Here is a 17,027-nt window from a genome sequence, read left to right on the forward strand (position 1 = left end):
CAGGCATGTTTATCTTCATTTCATCCATGAGGAAGTGGAAGCTCTAAGAGGTCAGATGCTGCTTCTGGGGTTGATGGGGTTTTCCGCCTCTGGGACCCACCCCGTCTGGGATGGCTAGTGTCCATCCCCCTCAGCAGGTGTGTGGAGCCCTCTGGATGCAACATGGTGCTAGGAATCACCTGACAGTTACTGATTATTTATCTTGTAAAGTGGATCAAGAAGCTGAAGGAAAGATGGGAAGTTGACAAATATTACAGCCAAAATACACAGAGGGACACATTTTGGAGAAGGTTGTGGCCGTGACAGAGGTCAGCATGTATTGAGCCTGTGATATGTGATACGCATTGCCTCATGCACCCCATGCAGCCACAGGGTGGCCAGCCATGCACTTAGCCAGGGACTGAGGGGTTTGCTGGGGTGGGGGATTTTAGTGTTAAAACAGGGATGGTCCTGGACAGAGCAAGCTAAGTTGGTCACCCCACCTGCCACCCCAAGATTAAGATGGACTTACCTTCATTTTGTAAATAGAAAACCCGTGGCTCAGAGAGTTGATGTAACTGCTCAGGCTGCTCCGATGGCAACAGGTGGAGCTGAGGCCTGGAACAATACCTGTCAGACCCCAAAGCCACGTTTTTTGACCCCGACACCCTTGTCATGGCCGTGAGAAGCAATCCCTCCTGCAATGGAAGTCTCAAGGTCACCCTTATGACCAACACCTTGAAAAGATTTAGGTGATAAAATGGAGATTCTTAATTCTTTTGAATAAAATGATTAAAATCAGAAAATTATTTTTAGATAAAGTTTATGCCAAAAGATACAAAGGCTTGCTCTGTGAGAGATAAAGTGTTTTGTGGCAAACAAACAAACATTTCAAGGGCGAAGTGAGGCGGGCAGTCCTGCTGTCTTCCATCCGTTCAGTCTCTCCATGCTCATGGTCATCTGTTGCCCAGTGTGAAAACTGGTGAGGGCAGATGATATACTCAGTGTTTCACAGTTGATCATATTTTTTAATTGAGTTTTTAGACAAATTAAATGAATTGATTTGTTTGCTCATTCATGCAGAGTAAAAAGCAATACCAACTATACTCCAAAATAGTAGCTCAAGCTATGTTTTGGCAAATTGATATGGTTTGGCTGTGTCCCCACCCAAATCTCATCCTGACTTGTAGCTCCCATAATCCCCACATGTCACGGGATGGACCCCATGGGAGGTAATTAAATCATGGCAGCAGGTTTTTCCCATGCTGTTCTTGTGATAGTAAATAAATTCTCACAAGGTCTGATGGTTTCATAGAGGACAGTCCCCCCCACACACTCTTGCCTGCCGCCATGTAAGACGTGCCTTTGCTCCCCATTCACCTTCCGCCACGATCATGAGGCCTCCCCAGCCATGTTTCAAACTGTGAGTCCATTAAACCACTTTTTTTTTTTATAAATTATCCAGCCTCAGGTATTTCTGCATAGCAGTATGAAAATGGACTAACACAAATTATATTAAAATGCAACATCCTTATAGAAATCTCTGCACCAGTCATAAGCACACAGTTCATTTCTAAACTGTCAAGTGAGCCAGCACCCAGATCAAGGAATGTGACAGGCCCATTCTCTCACAACCCAAGCCTCTTATTGCTCCTCCAGTCCCTTCACACCTCCCTTTTAGAGGTAACCATTGTCCCCACTTCTGACACCATGGATTAGTTTTGCCTGCTTTTGAATTTTATATAAGCTGGATCATAGGTTATATCAAAATACTTTTTATGTTTATTGAACACCGACTTTGCACAACGCCTTGCATAGCTATTCAATGAATCTAAATGACTTGGTTTTGAACGGCTCCAGGTTGCTCTATAGATGTGTGTGTGTGTCCCTGGATGTAGGTCACAGAGTTAGTTGTCTTAGCAGTCTGTCCTCAAAGGCAGTTCACATGGTGGCCAGCTCACATACTGCGTGTGCTCAGGAAGGCATTGCTGCCATGTAAATGTCATTTAAATTTGGCATATCTATGAATTCAATAGGGTAATTTGGTTCTTACGTTTTTGGAAAGTTCTCTGAATGCTGAAGTCATCTGCACTCTAGCCTCGAGTAAACAAGTCAGGACAATGAAGAGAGGACGTTGCTGTTAGGTTTGGCGGGGGGAGAGGAAGGCGACATTCACAAGTCTTCTTGTACAATGGCTACCATGTGAAACCTGATGTCCGGTGACGACATGGCCACCCAGATAGATCACTGCCTTCCAGCCCAGGGTCCATGCAACAAAAACACTTCCTCATGGAGGCCATCTGGTGAGTTCTACCTCCAATGTCCTGGGAGCTGTCAGCCAGAGCCCAGGCCGGGGGACCTCCCCAACCTCCATTCTGCAGATCGTTCTTTCTGGGAACGTGTGCTCTTTCCCACACAGAAAGGTTTGAGGCAGTTTATGGAAGAATCATTGTATCAGGATGGTTCCTAGTTCAGGTGGATTAAGGTATGGACGCTGTCTTCCCACTTGCTTGTCAAATAACTCAACTCCTGACTTCTTTGAACTCCGGGCTTCTAATCTGTGAAGTCAGAATAATAAAGCTGGGTAGTTGTGAGCATTAAGTTTAAATTACGTTGTGGCAGCACTTTACATGAGCAGGCCTTAGTATCAATGCCAGCTCCCTTTCCCTGGAGATAAGAAGTGATTGTGATTGTGCGTTCAGTTCTGTTTTAAGCTTCCTGGCTGACGAGGCAAAATTGAAACACAATGGTTTGTATTGTTCTCGTCTGATTCAAAGAATGTCCCTAATTTTTCAGGAAATATAAACACTTTCCTGGGGTTACATTCTAAGACAACTTTATTTGGTAAGCCTACATGATTCCGTTAGGGTTTTCAACAACGGTTTTCACCCCCAAAAGTTGGAGAATTCTCCTTTCTATTCCCATAACATGTATCAACCCTTTAAGGAAAAAATAAATACTAATCTGAGGATATGATGGTACAATACTAAACTCAGAAGGCGAACCCTATGGAGTTGGAATTGCATTCTGTTGCTCCATTTCTTTCACGGTCTCTTTTAGTGGATATCTTAGAATAACACCAAATATGGAAAGGGCAAGCCTGGAGTGACAAAGGGAATCCTCCATTCACTGTGCTCAACACTGCTGCTGGGCTCAGGACATAGAGAGCACAGGGTCCGTGAAGACATCCTGGTGCCTTTGCAGGATCACTGTGAGGATAAGGGAGATGGGCCCGGCATGGTAGCTCAGGACTGTAATCCCAGCACTTTGGGAGGCCGAGGTAGGCAGATCATTTGAGGCCAGGAGTTCAAGACCAGCCTGGCCCACATGATGAAACCCTCTCTCTACTAAAAATACAAAAATTAGCTGGGCATGGTGGTGCACACCTGTAATCCCAGCTACTCAGGAGGCTGAGGCACCAGAATTGATTGAACCTGGGAGGCGGAGGTTGCAGTGAGCCGAGATCACGCTACTGCAATCCACCTTGGGCAATGGAGTGAGACTCTGCATAAAAAGAAATAAAAAGGAAAAAAGGTTAAAGGAGATGATGCAGACACGAGCTTTGTGTGTGTTCTTGTCATACCACATGTAAAGGAGACAGTCAGACTAGGGGTCTTCTCTGTAAAAAAATTATACATCTGGAGAATCATGGTGAGTGTGAACTCTGATCAGTGAATTGCTGTGTGAGCTGCTGGCCCGGGCCACTGGAGAATCATGGTGAGTGTGAACTCTGATCAGTGAATTGCTGTGTGAGCTGCTGGCCCGGGCCACTGGAGAATCATGGTGAGTGTGAACTCTGATCAGTGAATTGCTGTGTGAGCTGCTGGCCCGGGCCACTGGAGAATCATGGTGAGTGTGAACTCTGATCAGTGAATTGCTGTGTGAGCTGCTGGCCCGGGCCACTGGAGAATCATGGTGAGTGTGAACTCTGATCAGTGAATTGCTGTGTGAGCTGCTGGCCCGGGCCACTGGTGCTTCATGAAAGAGCCTGTTGGTTTGGGAGCATCGACGGCTTTACTCCTCGGGCTGTTGGCCGTGGGGACCCTGAGTCCCGAGCTCTTCAGAAACCCTGGTGCTAGGGAGGTGAGGCCATCTCCTCCTCTCTCCCTTTACACAGAAATTCCAGAATTTGGATTCTTTTGTAACCTCAAGCTGAATGTTTGAAATGCTGAAGCTGAGTTCTTTTTTCATTTTTCATATACGCACTTATACACACACGTAAGAAAGCCAGTAACCAAGGGCTTTTCCCAGGGCCCTGGTTGGTCTCGGAGTCCAGCCCACATGCCCAGATTCTAGCTGGGAGACACAAAAGGGAGGGAGCTTGGGTGGGGGCACCCCACAACGATGAGGTCCTTGGGGAGCCTGTCCTCCCAGGGCCTCCTGGAACTCAGCTGCTAGCTGCCACCCAAGAGCACCCTAAATCTCAGAAGCTAGCCAATCCAATGGAAGGACAGTAAGGGGTCTTTTCAGTGTAACCACAGCTTTGCAGATGAAAGGGTTGTATTTGCAGAATTAGCTGGAACCAGAGCTCCAAGCCTCTACCCACTCCATGACTGAATTCCTGTTCTGTGAGGCCAGCTGAGCTCTCACTCCTCATTACCTGTCCCCAGGTATAGACCTTCCCCTCATACCATTGAGAACTCGTCTCTTGCACTGTTTTGTGAATCCTGAAGCACTACGCAGTAGACGTGAGATAAATACCTGCTGAACAGTGCGTTACACAGCAGAGCCACAGACAAAATGACGCCTGCCAACCTCCCACAAAACTCCTGTTTCATTATTTCAAACTCTTGACACTGACGGTTTGGACTATTCTTCTGTTAATTCTACAGTGAGCTAAGTTGGCTAAAGAACATTCACGTTTCCATCGTAGCTGCACTCACTAAACAAGGTCACCTGATATTTTCCCCTTGTTATTACGGAAGATTTTTAGGTGGACCATATTCCTATTCATGTCATAGAAATCGTTTATTGGGGAAGGATCATTTCATTTCAATTATGTTTTGAATGATTAGTCATTTCAGAAATAAACCATCCCTCCAGGTTAAATTTATCTGGGACTCATGGTTGAATAGACTTCTGTGTCATTAAAATTAATTGATGTAGCAAAGTTAGCTGGAATTATCATCCTGTCCCATATCTGTAGCAGAAGCAGGAAGATGCACATCCATCCACACACAGCAGCGGAAGCCTCCGTGTCCTTTGTCCCATGTAGAGACCCTGCCTGTAAGTCTCACCGAACTGAACATTAGGTGGGGAGCCCCCATATGACCTGAGAGCCTCACGTCGTCTTGTGTCCATACAAGACTAATGTGACACTCACATTGGGACTGGCATATTTGAACAAATGGTTCACTTGACACATTCACATCCCAAAAAAGGACCCCAGTGGGCACAGGGAATCCAGCCCAAAATGAAGTATCAGGGAACTGTTGGGAGCAGGGGTCTTACGGTAGCAGAGCTGGCAGAGGGTGGGGATTGGCACGCCCATGGAGGGCGTCTCCATGTTCTCGGTGCAGTGCTTCCTCTTCCTGAGGCAGGGAGGGCCCTTCTCAGCTCTCTGCGCTGTGGCGACGAGTTGGTGACACGAAACCTGCCCATTGTAGTCCCTTGGTGCAGCCCTATGGTGCAAGAGCCCCGTGCACGGTGCCCCGGCCTTTCTGTCCTCGAGGGTACTAGTGCGTTCTAGTTCCTTTAGAGAATGAGCACTGGGGTACGGGAGGTCAGATGTGTGCCCATTCCGGCCTGCGATGAGCATCCACCCCTCACAAGGCAGTTCCTGGGGAAAGTCTTTAGAGTGTGCGATTTGCAGTTTAGTTTAGGTGGAAGGAGGTTTGTTAGAATCTTGGCAGCTCTAGAAGGAGACTCCAAACTCTCCATTGGCTACAGAGCCTGGTCAAGCAAGGTGGGTGGCTCATTCAGGCAGGTCAGAGGTTCCTGCTGGGATGGCCAGGGCCCCCAGGAGAGCTTTCCCTTAGCACTCTCAGACCTCAGACCTCTTGGCAGATTCGGTAGCAGCATTGAACTTCATGCAGTTTTCCTAAGTTCAACTTCCAGGGCTTTTACCTTTTCAGAGACCCAGCCTCGTCTATAGAAGCCCAGCAGAAACCTTTCTTCAGTTTGTTCGTGGCTCTGAGATGAGTTTGGGGCTGTGTGGGAAGGGGGCATTGCAGCATCGTAGGCAGGGGCACAGCAGATAAATTGTGCACTCTGAAGGCAGTGGTGCTGCCTGACCAAGAGGGCACCGTGGAGGAGGAGGCGCCCTTGTCAGTGTCGTGTCTGTGGTCCGCTGGGCAGTGACCACTTCCCCTGACTGCTGCCTGGAGACTGCTCCTCCACACACAGCTTATCTCCCAGGAGTCGATTCCTGGCCAGGGCACCAAGGGCCCAGGGTTTTCCTAATGCTGAGGATATGACTGCCCACCTGCATAGAACATGGGATTTGGAGTCAGATCCTGCTGGATTTGGTTCCTGGCTCAACCTCTTGCTGACCACGTGGCTTCATGCATGTTACTCCAGGGTGGCCGTGAGGATCAGACAGGAACCTGTGTGTAGAGTGTCTAGCATTATGCCCCAAGGACCATTTGGCCTCATAAATGTGATTATTGGGCTACTCTGACCACTGGACATGTGACCCCACCTATGGCCACCCCCAGGGTGCAAACGGTAGCCTTGCTGTCCTTACCTGGGCTTCACCCTCCACTGTTTCCAAGCTCGTCCAAGCTTGTCCGCCCAACATTCTCTCACTGGATCATTACCATGACACTGCAGACATCACTAAGTATCAGTAATCTCATGTGTGGCAGCCACTGAAGCACAGAGAGGTTGGGGGCCTGCCCAAGGTCATCCAGTGGGCAGGGATCTGGCTGGAGAGCACACACTGCTCCTTCTCCCTCCCTCGGACTATGGATTACAGGAGACACCAGCAGCCATGCAGGCGGCAGGTGGGAGGCCCGGGGTTCTGCAGGGATGAGCAGAGACACAACAGTTCCCTCCACCACCGGCCTCTAATGTCTCCGCATCACACAGAGCCCTGGGACTGGCCGGCTGTGCCGTGCAGCGGCTCAAGCACGTATACTTTGAGATGATTCCTTGAGTTATAAAGAAAGGAAAGAATTTTCCCTGAGAATGATGGATGCACTGCTCAGCGGTGGAAGAGGAGAGCTGACCTTTATAGGTAGACAAACAGAATGCCCGCCAAACATTGCACTTCTGTTGCAGTATATTGTTGCAGAATGGAGCGCTGCATATTTTTGTTATAATGCTGTTTTTGTTTCTAAATGAATACTGCAGTGTTCTTTTATGTGGAGGAGGGATTCATTACTGGTTCACAGAACTTTTTCAGTGGTGGGGAAAAATAGGTGCTTGTCCTCAGCAATGCATATCAAGCCTGGACACATTTCTGTTAGCAGCACAGTGATTTGTGAATTCCCCGACAGCTTACCTTTTATTATGAGCTCTGTGTTAAATGGAGACACTTAGCTTTTCCTCTTCAAGACAGTATAACAGATACCCGGGATATTCTCTGTTATCTCTCATTTGTTTTAAAGCTAGCCTCTTTTTTGTGCGTTCAGGGATTCTTATTAACGAACTAGTTTAAAATGGTTCAGATCAGCCAGTGGTTGTGGGGTGGGGGTTCATTAAACCAATAATATTTGCAGATGTTTTAGCAAAGTGACTAGTTGACTGGCAGATTTTTCATTCATCAGCTATTGTAATTTTCAGAATCTTCCTGAGGAGTATCTAACAAACGTCTCTGCTCTCAGTAGCATATTCTTGAAAAAAAATTGATCTGTTTTCAGAATGGGTCTCCCCTTTTCTGGCGTTGCTAATATATTTCTTAGTCTCTCAGTAATGTCCTCTGTGTGCGTGTGAAGGATGCATCGCTTTCTGATGGCTCTGCGCCTGAACCCCACCTCGGTCAACGGCAGGGCTTCACCCGGGCCCCCGAGCCAGGCCCACGGTTGCCCTCACCTTCCTTCCCTTTCCCCATCTCTCTTATGTCTCCAAGGCTTGTGAGTTCTGCCTCCTCGACTATTAAATAACTGCCCCTTCCCACCAAGCCACCACGGGCTTTGAGGACACCTTTTCATCCTGCACCCGGACCACAGGTGTGGCCTCCTTTTTAGTCAGGGATCCACAGCCCGCTTACAGCATGATTCTGTCCCTGCTTCTCTGCAGCCATCACAGTGACCTTCTTTGTGGGGAAAGAACGGGAAGGCCCAGGCTTGCAGACTTTTGCAGCCCTCTTGTGGCTTCAGCTCAAAGCCAAAGGCCTCTGCACCATTCCAAGCTCTGCCCACCCCACATCCCAGGCTCACAACAGTGATTTATGAGGTACCGGCCTTATCCTGAGCAACATGTCAGGTCCTTTCTCCTTTACTAACCCAGCAAGGTAAATATTATTAACTCTGTTTAGCAGATGAAGAAACTTAGGCTCAAAACCGTTAAGTCACTTGTTCCAAGGTCAAAGCCAGAATCCAACTTACTTGCCATTTCCAGAATGTTCCATACACTCTCTGGCTTCCTTGCTTCTGTTCATGTGTTTTGCCTGGGAATTTTTTTCTTGAGAAAGATGCCCTAACTTTTGCCAAACACAGGTTAGTGTTCTGCTTCTGTCTTTCATGGTGCCCGGGCTTGCCGCGATCCAGCACTGCTCACCCTGCATTTCCGTCATCTGTTTATAAGCCCGTCCTCTGGGCTTTGTTTAGGGTAAAGAGGCTGAGGTTCTGTCCATGTATTTTTTTTTTTTTTTTTGAGACAATGTTTCACTCTTGTTGCCCAGGCTGGAGTGCAATGATACGATCTCAGCTCACCACAACCTCCATTTCCCAGGTTCAAGTGATTTTCCTGCCTCAGCCTCCCAAGTAGCTGGGACTACAGCCACGTACCACCATACCTGGATAATTTGTTGTATTTTTAGTAGACACGAGGTTTCACGGTGTGGTGTGCCAGGATGGTCTCCATCTCCTGACCTCGTGATCCACCTGCCTCAGCCTCTCAAAGTGCTGGGATTACAGCCATGTATTTTTTTAAATCTCAAAATCCTCAGCACTTGGCACTGAACTAGCACACAATAGATGCTCACTAATGTTAAGTGGCCGGTTTAGCATATTGATTTTCTCATCCAACTAGTATTTGATGCGTTTCTGGTACAAGCACAGAATTTTTCGTACACTAAAGGTGCTCAAGCTCGAGATAACAGGGTTTCTATTCAGAAAGCACCAAATTAGCCATGAGTGCTCACCTGCCTCCGTCATCTGTGAAGTGCGGATCATTCCTGCCTACCTTAAAGGGCAGCTGAAACGGCAGCAAACGTCCCTCATGTCAATCCAGAGTCCTACTGTACTGTGTTGTTGTGGAGATGCTGTGAGGACACAGACAGAAGGTGGGTAGGGAACAGCCGGACACCAGGAAGGGTACCACCAGGACGGCCCGGAGAGCTCAGAAAAGATGTCAAGGAGAGAGTAGGACTTGACCTACTGGGTCAGATGGTGTCTGGCAGGTTTGGGTGAGACTGAGGCTTTGTGGGGCAGGAAGCAGCAAGAGGGAAGCAGGGAGACTATGCTGTGTGGGAGCCCCGTGAGACACGGCTGTGGGAGTGGGCGGCCTCTAGAACGTGAACCACTGTGGATTTGATGATCGCCCTGGGAGCTTCCAAACGCTGTTAAGCAATCCAGAGGGCTATTTACCAACACTGACTCCTCTTCTTATCCACGCCAATCTCATCGGCAAACATGCCGTTTCCCTTATTCGTGAACAATCATTATTATTATTTCACAATAAAATGATGCTTCTGAATAGTTATTTAATGCCACAGCTCATCCATTCTGCCTTGGTGAGCATTGCTTTGCCCTGGCTTCTGGCTGCAGGTCGCCCTGGACAGCTGAGTGTCAAGATTGTCACCACCCAGGCCGGTCACACACCTGCTTAGCCTCATTGCAGACCTAGGGTCCCCTGATGAAAGGCAGATATGTTTCCAATCGGCACTCTAAAAAAGAAACCCTGCAAACCCTGATTGAACATATCTGAGTGTTAGAGATCAATCATTTTCTCTGGGGCTCACTGAACAGGAATTAGCTCAAGCGTGTTCAGTTGCCATTAGCATCAGGCACCCAGCAAGCCTGTCCTGAGTACATTTCACAGTCCAAGCTCAATTCAAGGAGTGAGGGAGGTAGAGGGGAGTAAAACAGGCCTTGCTGTTTGAGGACTGCTCCTCTGGAGTTTCACTGTGCTGCCCAGTGTGAGGAGTACTTGTGGCAAGCCACCTTATATCTCTGAGCTCAGTTCCCCCTCTGCAAAGTGGCTCTAATAACAAACTCCTCTGAGTATTGAGAGGATGCAGTAATCCCTGTTGGGTGCTTTGCAGGGAGTCTGGCATGGAATTCCTGTCCTTACAGTGGCTGTTGCTTCTCCAAGGGTCTTCTCTTGGTGGCAGTTAATGCCATCCCTGTCCTCAAATACTAAAGCCCCTGCTAAGAAGCTACTCATCGGGCAAATATTTGTTTAAAAAACATGACAGTGACTATCAATATCTGAGAAGTGTTCATGCCCAGCCCCAGGAGGTGGGCAAAGCCAGAGCTCTCCCTTCGGGAGCTTGGAGGGCACCCCTACACCCCGGAGGGAGCCTGGAATCAAATTGCCGTGTTTCCAAATTTGATGATGGTAATAATGGCATAGACAGACGAGGCAGGGTGGAAACCAGCACACACTTGTACTTGCAAAGGAGGATTTGTCTGGCATTGTAATTTGCATGTTTCCTAATCCAAAGAGGGTGCCTCAACTGTGGAGTAGTTAGAAAGGTGCTGTTTTGTATGCCTTAGTCGGGGGAGGAAGGAGCTTGAGAGGCAGGCAGGGATGCACGTGGATCTTAGCTGAGCAGCTGCCCATGAATAATTTCTAAAAGTTGCCAAATATTTAGAAGTCCCGCTCATCTGTCACAGACTGGCAAAGAGGGTGGCTGAGAAAAATGGGTCTTTTTTTTCCCCCAGCCTTAGCAACATTGTTTTAAAGATTCCGTCTCCTTTTCACGGTGGTTTGAGGCTGTGGGTAGACAGGATAAGATTCTACTCAACTCCTGCGTGTCAGGGAGGGCTCCCTCCCCCGAGTTCAGTAGCTCCTTCTGTCCTGCCTTTCATGAATTAGAAAATACAGACATTAACAGCTTTACTGTAGCCCGGAAGGTAAACAAGGAAACTGTGAGTATGACATCAGTGCGAATCTGAAGCCTAGATGATTCAGGGACATTTTGCGTCCCTCCATCGTTTGAATTACCCACTGCAAGCAGAGTGAAGTTGTCTGACAGAATGCAAGAGACAGCTGCAGGGGCCATGGCTGCCGGTCCACCCATCCGTGCTGCACTTGGTTCAAGCGATGAGGTCTTTGGCTCTTGTTGTTGTTTGTTGGTTTGATGGCTTGTTTTTGCTGCTGTTGCTGTTTTGAGACAGAATTACTCTCTTGCCCAAGCCGGAGTGCAATGGTGCGATCTCGGCTCACTGGAATCTCTACCTCCCAGGTTCAAGTGATTCTCCTGCCTCAGCCTCCCAAGTAGCTGGGACTACAGGCATGCACCACCACACCCAGCTAATTTTGTATTTTTAGTAGAAACGGGGTTTCTCCATGTTGGTCAGGCTGGTCTCAAACTCCTGACCTCAGGTGATCTGCCCTCCTCTGCCTTCCAAAGTGCTGGCATTACAGCTGTGAGCCACTGTGCCTGGCCCTGTTATTTTTTTTCTTTTTTTTGGAGTAATGATCTTGCTTCAGTCCATCTAAAGTGATCGTTGTGCTCGTTGTGCTTGAGCGTTACTGTGATCGAGGGTGAATGACAGTTCTTGCTACTCCAGTGCTCTAATTGATCGGGACAGCTCAGTGTCTTTGGGAAAAAACTGGAGTCCAAGAGAAGGCAGTCAGGACTGAAGAACTTGGCTCCAGGGGCTGGTCATTCGCAGTAAGATTGCTTCAAGGTCAATGTCTCTAGCGTTTAACGGCATGGAGTTTTACTCTTGTATCTTTCTTTGTAAGATTTTAATCCATCACAAAAAGTTCACATTTCAGATATACACCTAGAGACATGTAGGTAAACATTTTTAAATAAAATGTAAATGCACATTCAAAAAATTCGTCAAGGTTGTAACTTAATTAAAAGAGTAGCTTGTAGATATACCTTCAACACAAGCCACTCAGCAACCTACCTTCTGCCCACTCGAATGCTGATGGCGCTTTAGGCCAAAGGTGTGTGTAAAAGGCATTTTACTTTTGTCTGAGTTTGGAAAGACTGGCCAGTTCTGTTCATCTCAGAAGTGATTTGAATGTTTCTCCTGAATTAGATAGTTCCAAGGGACTGATTCTAAATGCCGTAGTTTTATTTTCTTCTTTGCAATGTTAGGATTCACAATAACATCGCTCACTCTTTCTGTATCTTGTGCATAATTGGGACCCAACCCAGCAGCCTGGCCACTTCCTGTGGGCACGCTTACTGGCCTGACCTTGCCTGCCCCTGCCCCCCTTCCTAAGGGTGGATTTCCCCTGTTCCGATGTTGTCACCCTGCCTTTTTCCCAGGGCCTTGCCCGGCTTCCTCCCTGCCTCTGTTCCCTGGAAGCAGAGTGGCTGCAGCTGTGGGCTCCAGGGACTCACCAGCCAAAGCTCCAGCTCTGTGGCCAGGCTGGTCAGGCTGTCCGGGCCTCGGTGGGCCAGGCCACTCCCAAAGACTCATTTCTCCCACAGTAAACATATGGCCATCACGGGCCTTCCTTTCTGGAGCAGAAAACATGGTACAGCACTTCCCAGGACTGGAAGGATTTTAAGGAATAATCCAGTATCATTTATTGCCATCCACAGAATGCCTTTCCTACTTCCTTCCTATGCTACTGGAATTACATTCACTGGGAAAAAGGAGATATAGCAAAAAAACCAAAAACAAAACACAAAAACAGGCATAGTGGCTCACGCCTGTAATGCTGTAATACCAGCACTTTGGGAGGCCAAGGCAGCCGAATCACTTGAGCCCAGAAGTTCGAGACCAGTCTGGGCAACCTCAAGAGACCCTGTCTCTATAAAAAATACAAAATTAGTGGGATGTGGTGGCATACACCTGTAGTCACAGCTACTCAGGGTAGTGGGTGGCTGAGGCAGAAAGACTGCTTGAGCCCGGGAGATCATGCCACTGAACTCCAGTGGGCTATAGAGTGGGACCTTCTCTCAATTTAAGAAAAAATAAATAAAACAAGCAGACAAACATATATTGCAATGTAGGGTGGCTTCCCTTGGGAGGCCTAGCCAGGAGTGGGCTCAGAAGCCCTGGGTCAGCATCCCTGCTGCCCTGCCTCTTCACTCTGTGATGCTGGTCCAGAGCCTCACCAAGCCGCAGTGCCCTCATCTTTAAAGTGGGTGTCACAGGCCAGACATGATGGCACATGCCTGTAATCCCAGCACTCTGGGAGGCTGAAGTGGGTGCATCACTTGAGGTCAGGATTTCGAGACCAGCCCAGTCAACATGACGAAACTCCGTCTCTACTAAATGTACCAAGATTAGCCAGGCATGGTCACAGGTGCCTGTAATCCCAGCTACTCAGGAGGCTGAGGCAGGAGAATCACTTGAACCTGGAAAGTGGAGGCTGCAGTGAGACGAGATCCCGCCACTGCACTCCAGCCTGGGCAACAAAGCAAGACTGCATCTCAAAAAATAATAAATAAATAAAAATAATAAAGCGGGTCTTGCCTTACCTAAGAGGATAGTTGTTAGATGTGGGAGAGACCCCATAGGCAGCCCCAAGGTACTCCACAGCCCAGTAAATCTAAGATTCACTCTCTTTCCCCCTGCTGAGGACAATGCCATTCAAGAGAACAACAGGAAGCTTTCCAGTGAGTGTGCAGATGTGTGTCAGCTTCTCACTGACCCCACTTCTCGGATCTGTCTGCTCAAACCCACTCCCCCAACCCCTAGCTTTTAAATGTGCCCCTTTCACATTTTCAGAGCTCTCGCTCAATATTCCAGTAGCCATCGGCATCCCAGTGTTGGCCTAATGGAAGTCTTCACTTGGTAAAGGTTTACTTTAGAGAACATTATCATTGGTTTTTGCACTGATTCTTTAAGACACTGATAACTGTGGTTTCATACTATCATGTGTGAGCCAAAAACCATAAAATTCGTGATCTATTTGTAATACAAAAATTATCAGAATGTGGTAGGGCACACCTATAGTCCCGGCTGCTCAGGAGGCTGAGGCAGGACTGTCTGAGCCCAGGAGGTTGAGGCTGCAGTGAGCCATGATGCACGACTGCACAATAAGGTGTGTCATGGCTCACTGCAGCCTCAACCTCCTGGGCTCAGACAGTCCTGAGTTCCTTGTATTCTTGCCCTATTTTTTAAAAAATTAGCTCCAAGTTTAATTTCAAATTATGATTTGCATTTGATTGGGGTTGTCAATTGTGTAGCCATTGACTGAGTGTCAGCAGGTTCTACCCCAGACTGGTCTTTTCCCATGTGGCTTTAGTCTGGTTTGACCCAAGCCTGCTGCCCCTGTCTACAGCCCTGCTCCAGAAGCTTCTGCATAGCACTGGGTTTTATTTTACATTAAAGGAAATCGGCATTGCATTGGAAGATCGGTTTGATCATTTCTATCAATTGTCTTGAGATATTGGAGGTAGAACTTCCATTCCTGGCTTTTCCCTTGCTTGGCCCCAGTTAAACACCATGGGTCACTCTTTTTAGTGTCTTTTCTGGTTCATTTTGGGGAGTGGAAAGGATGGACTCTTGTAATAAGTTATTCTTACCAAAAAGCAGTTCCCTTATCTGCAGTGATCCAAAAGTAATCATTTCTTGCCCAAAATCTGATGCACTGTCAATGCCCTGCCATGGTGCTTTATGTTATACTGGGCTCTGCTGCACCCTGGAAACCCTCTGTGCTTTTATGTTACTCAACAGATTTTCCCCACTTGTTTCATATAGCTGCCCCAGTAGATGCTTTGGCATTATATAGACTGTCTTTTAAATTTTATTTATAATTGCTGTTAGTATATACAAATCTTTTTTTTTTTTATTAGTAACTTTGCATCTTGGGACCTTAACTCACATATTGCCTCTAGTGGCTATTTTTGAATCCTTTGGGATTTTATATGTAGACAATTAGTCATCTGGGAATAAAGTTGTATTTATTTTTTCTTTTCAATGCTTATGTCTTTTAATTCTTTTTCCTAACTCATTGCATTGGCTATGATTCCCAGGACAATGATAAATAGGAGGGGGACAAATCCTTGCTTTGTTCCCAGTGCTTGGGGGGGTAGTATTAAGGCTTTCATTATTAAGAATAATTTGAGCTGTAGATTTACCCAAATAGACTTAAAATTCCGTAGTAACCAGAAGTATTTTTTCTGCTTCTTGGGCTTCAAACATATTTCATGGATTAACTTTTAAATGCATAACAATGTAACAATTTATAACAACTTATAATTGCGTGCTGTGGCATCTTGATTTGATTCGATTTAAAATATCTAGTTTTGTCAGGACTAAGATAGCAAATAGTCTATTTTAGTGGGAAACATCATGTGCTTCATTCACGATCTAAAAGTAGTGACAATCAAAAAACATGGCTCTACCCTTCAGCAGTGCAGACACACAGTGACGACTGAGCAAGGTCTCATGCACAGGTAGATAGTAGCCTAATCAATAATCCCAGTGTGAGGCTGCCATGCTGGCCACTCAGAGCAGAACAGGCGAACTAAGTCCATCCACTGAGGAATGGGTCAACAAAATGTGATATATCCATGCAGTGGAATATTATTCAGCCATTAAAAGGGATGGAATATGGTACATGCTACAATAAGGGTGAATCTCAAAAACATAATGCTATTATAAGTGAAAGAAGCCCATCACAGAAGGCCACATATAGTATGAGTCCATTTATATGAAATACCCAGAATAGGCAAATCATAAAGACAGAAAGTAGATTGATGTTACCAGGGGCTGGGGGCAGGATGGAGCTTGGGAGCTAGTGAGCTAGGAGTGGGCGTGGAGTCTCTTTTCAAATAATAAAAATGTTCTAATATTAGATTACACTGATGGTTTCAAGCTGGGGGAATATACTAAAAACTATTGAATTGAACACTTTAAACAAGTAAACTTTATGGTATGAAAATTATATTTCAATAAAGCTGTTTTTTTTTTTTTTTTAAAAAAAAAAGAACATGAGAGCTAAATTAATGGGAGGCTGGGCGTGGTGGCTTATGCCTGTAATCCCAGCACTTTGGGATCCCAAGGTGGGCAGATCACTTGAGGCCAGGAGTTCGAGACCAGCATGGCCAACATGGTGAAACCCCATCTCTACTAAAAATATAAAAATTAGCCAGGCATGGTGGCATGTACCTGTAATTCCAGCTACTCAGAAGGCTGAGGCAGGAGAATCATTTGAACCGTAAGGTGAAGGTTGTAGTGAGCTGAGATTGTGCTGCTACACTCCAGCCTGAGGGACAGAGCAAGGCTCTAGCTCCAAAAAGTAAAAATAAAAATAAAAAATTAATTAATTAAGGGGAATGATCAAGCTAGATAATGATTAAGCTAGAAAACTGGGGAAAGGGAGCTGCTCCCGACCGGGTTGTAAAAGGCTCTTTTGAGGGGAGGATGGGCTACAGGAACTGCTTCCGAGAGAGGGAACCCTGTAGACCACGGCAGAGGCAGCTGACTGATGGAGCATCTTGGGAGCTAGGTCGGTGGCCACACCCCACCATCAACTGACCATGAGAGGTTGTATTAAAGTTTGGGGTAGGACACGGTTAAAAGCTGATGCTTGCAGCGGAAAGACGTAGAATCTAGATAAAGTGGTCTCTGGGCGACCCTGAACCATGAAGCAAACATGGGAGATTCAACCAGTGCTGTGCCCCAGGGAGTGGCTAGAATTAGCAGCCGACTCCTGTGAACCAGAAAACTAACTTTGTTTTCTTCTTTCTTTTTCAGACTATAGCCTTCACTTTCCCTCGGTGAGTACAAAACTTTTAAAAAATTACCTCTGATGTACAGATAACTAGCTTAAAATGATATGTGGGACTTAGTTTT

The 17,027-nt window shown here is 46.8% G+C and overlaps 1 protein-coding gene across 10 annotated transcripts in view; it reads left to right on the plus strand.

Moving 5' to 3' along the window:
• The window catches only part of PTPRE (protein tyrosine phosphatase receptor type E), a 186,966-nt gene that overhangs the window by 53,816 nt on the left and 116,123 nt on the right, over positions 1–17,027 (plus strand). For all 10 annotated transcript variants that reach the window (XM_078346773.1, XM_035269481.3, XM_078346781.1 and 7 more), the window contains one exon: positions 16,929–16,951. The gene's annotated coding sequence lies outside the window, so the exon portion shown is untranslated. The remainder of the gene's footprint in view (positions 1–16,928; positions 16,952–17,027) is intronic.

The sequence above is a fragment of the Callithrix jacchus genome, chromosome 12 (genome assembly GCF_049354715.1).
Source record: "Callithrix jacchus isolate 240 chromosome 12, calJac240_pri, whole genome shotgun sequence".
Taxonomy (NCBI): domain Eukaryota; kingdom Metazoa; phylum Chordata; class Mammalia; order Primates; family Cebidae; genus Callithrix; species Callithrix jacchus.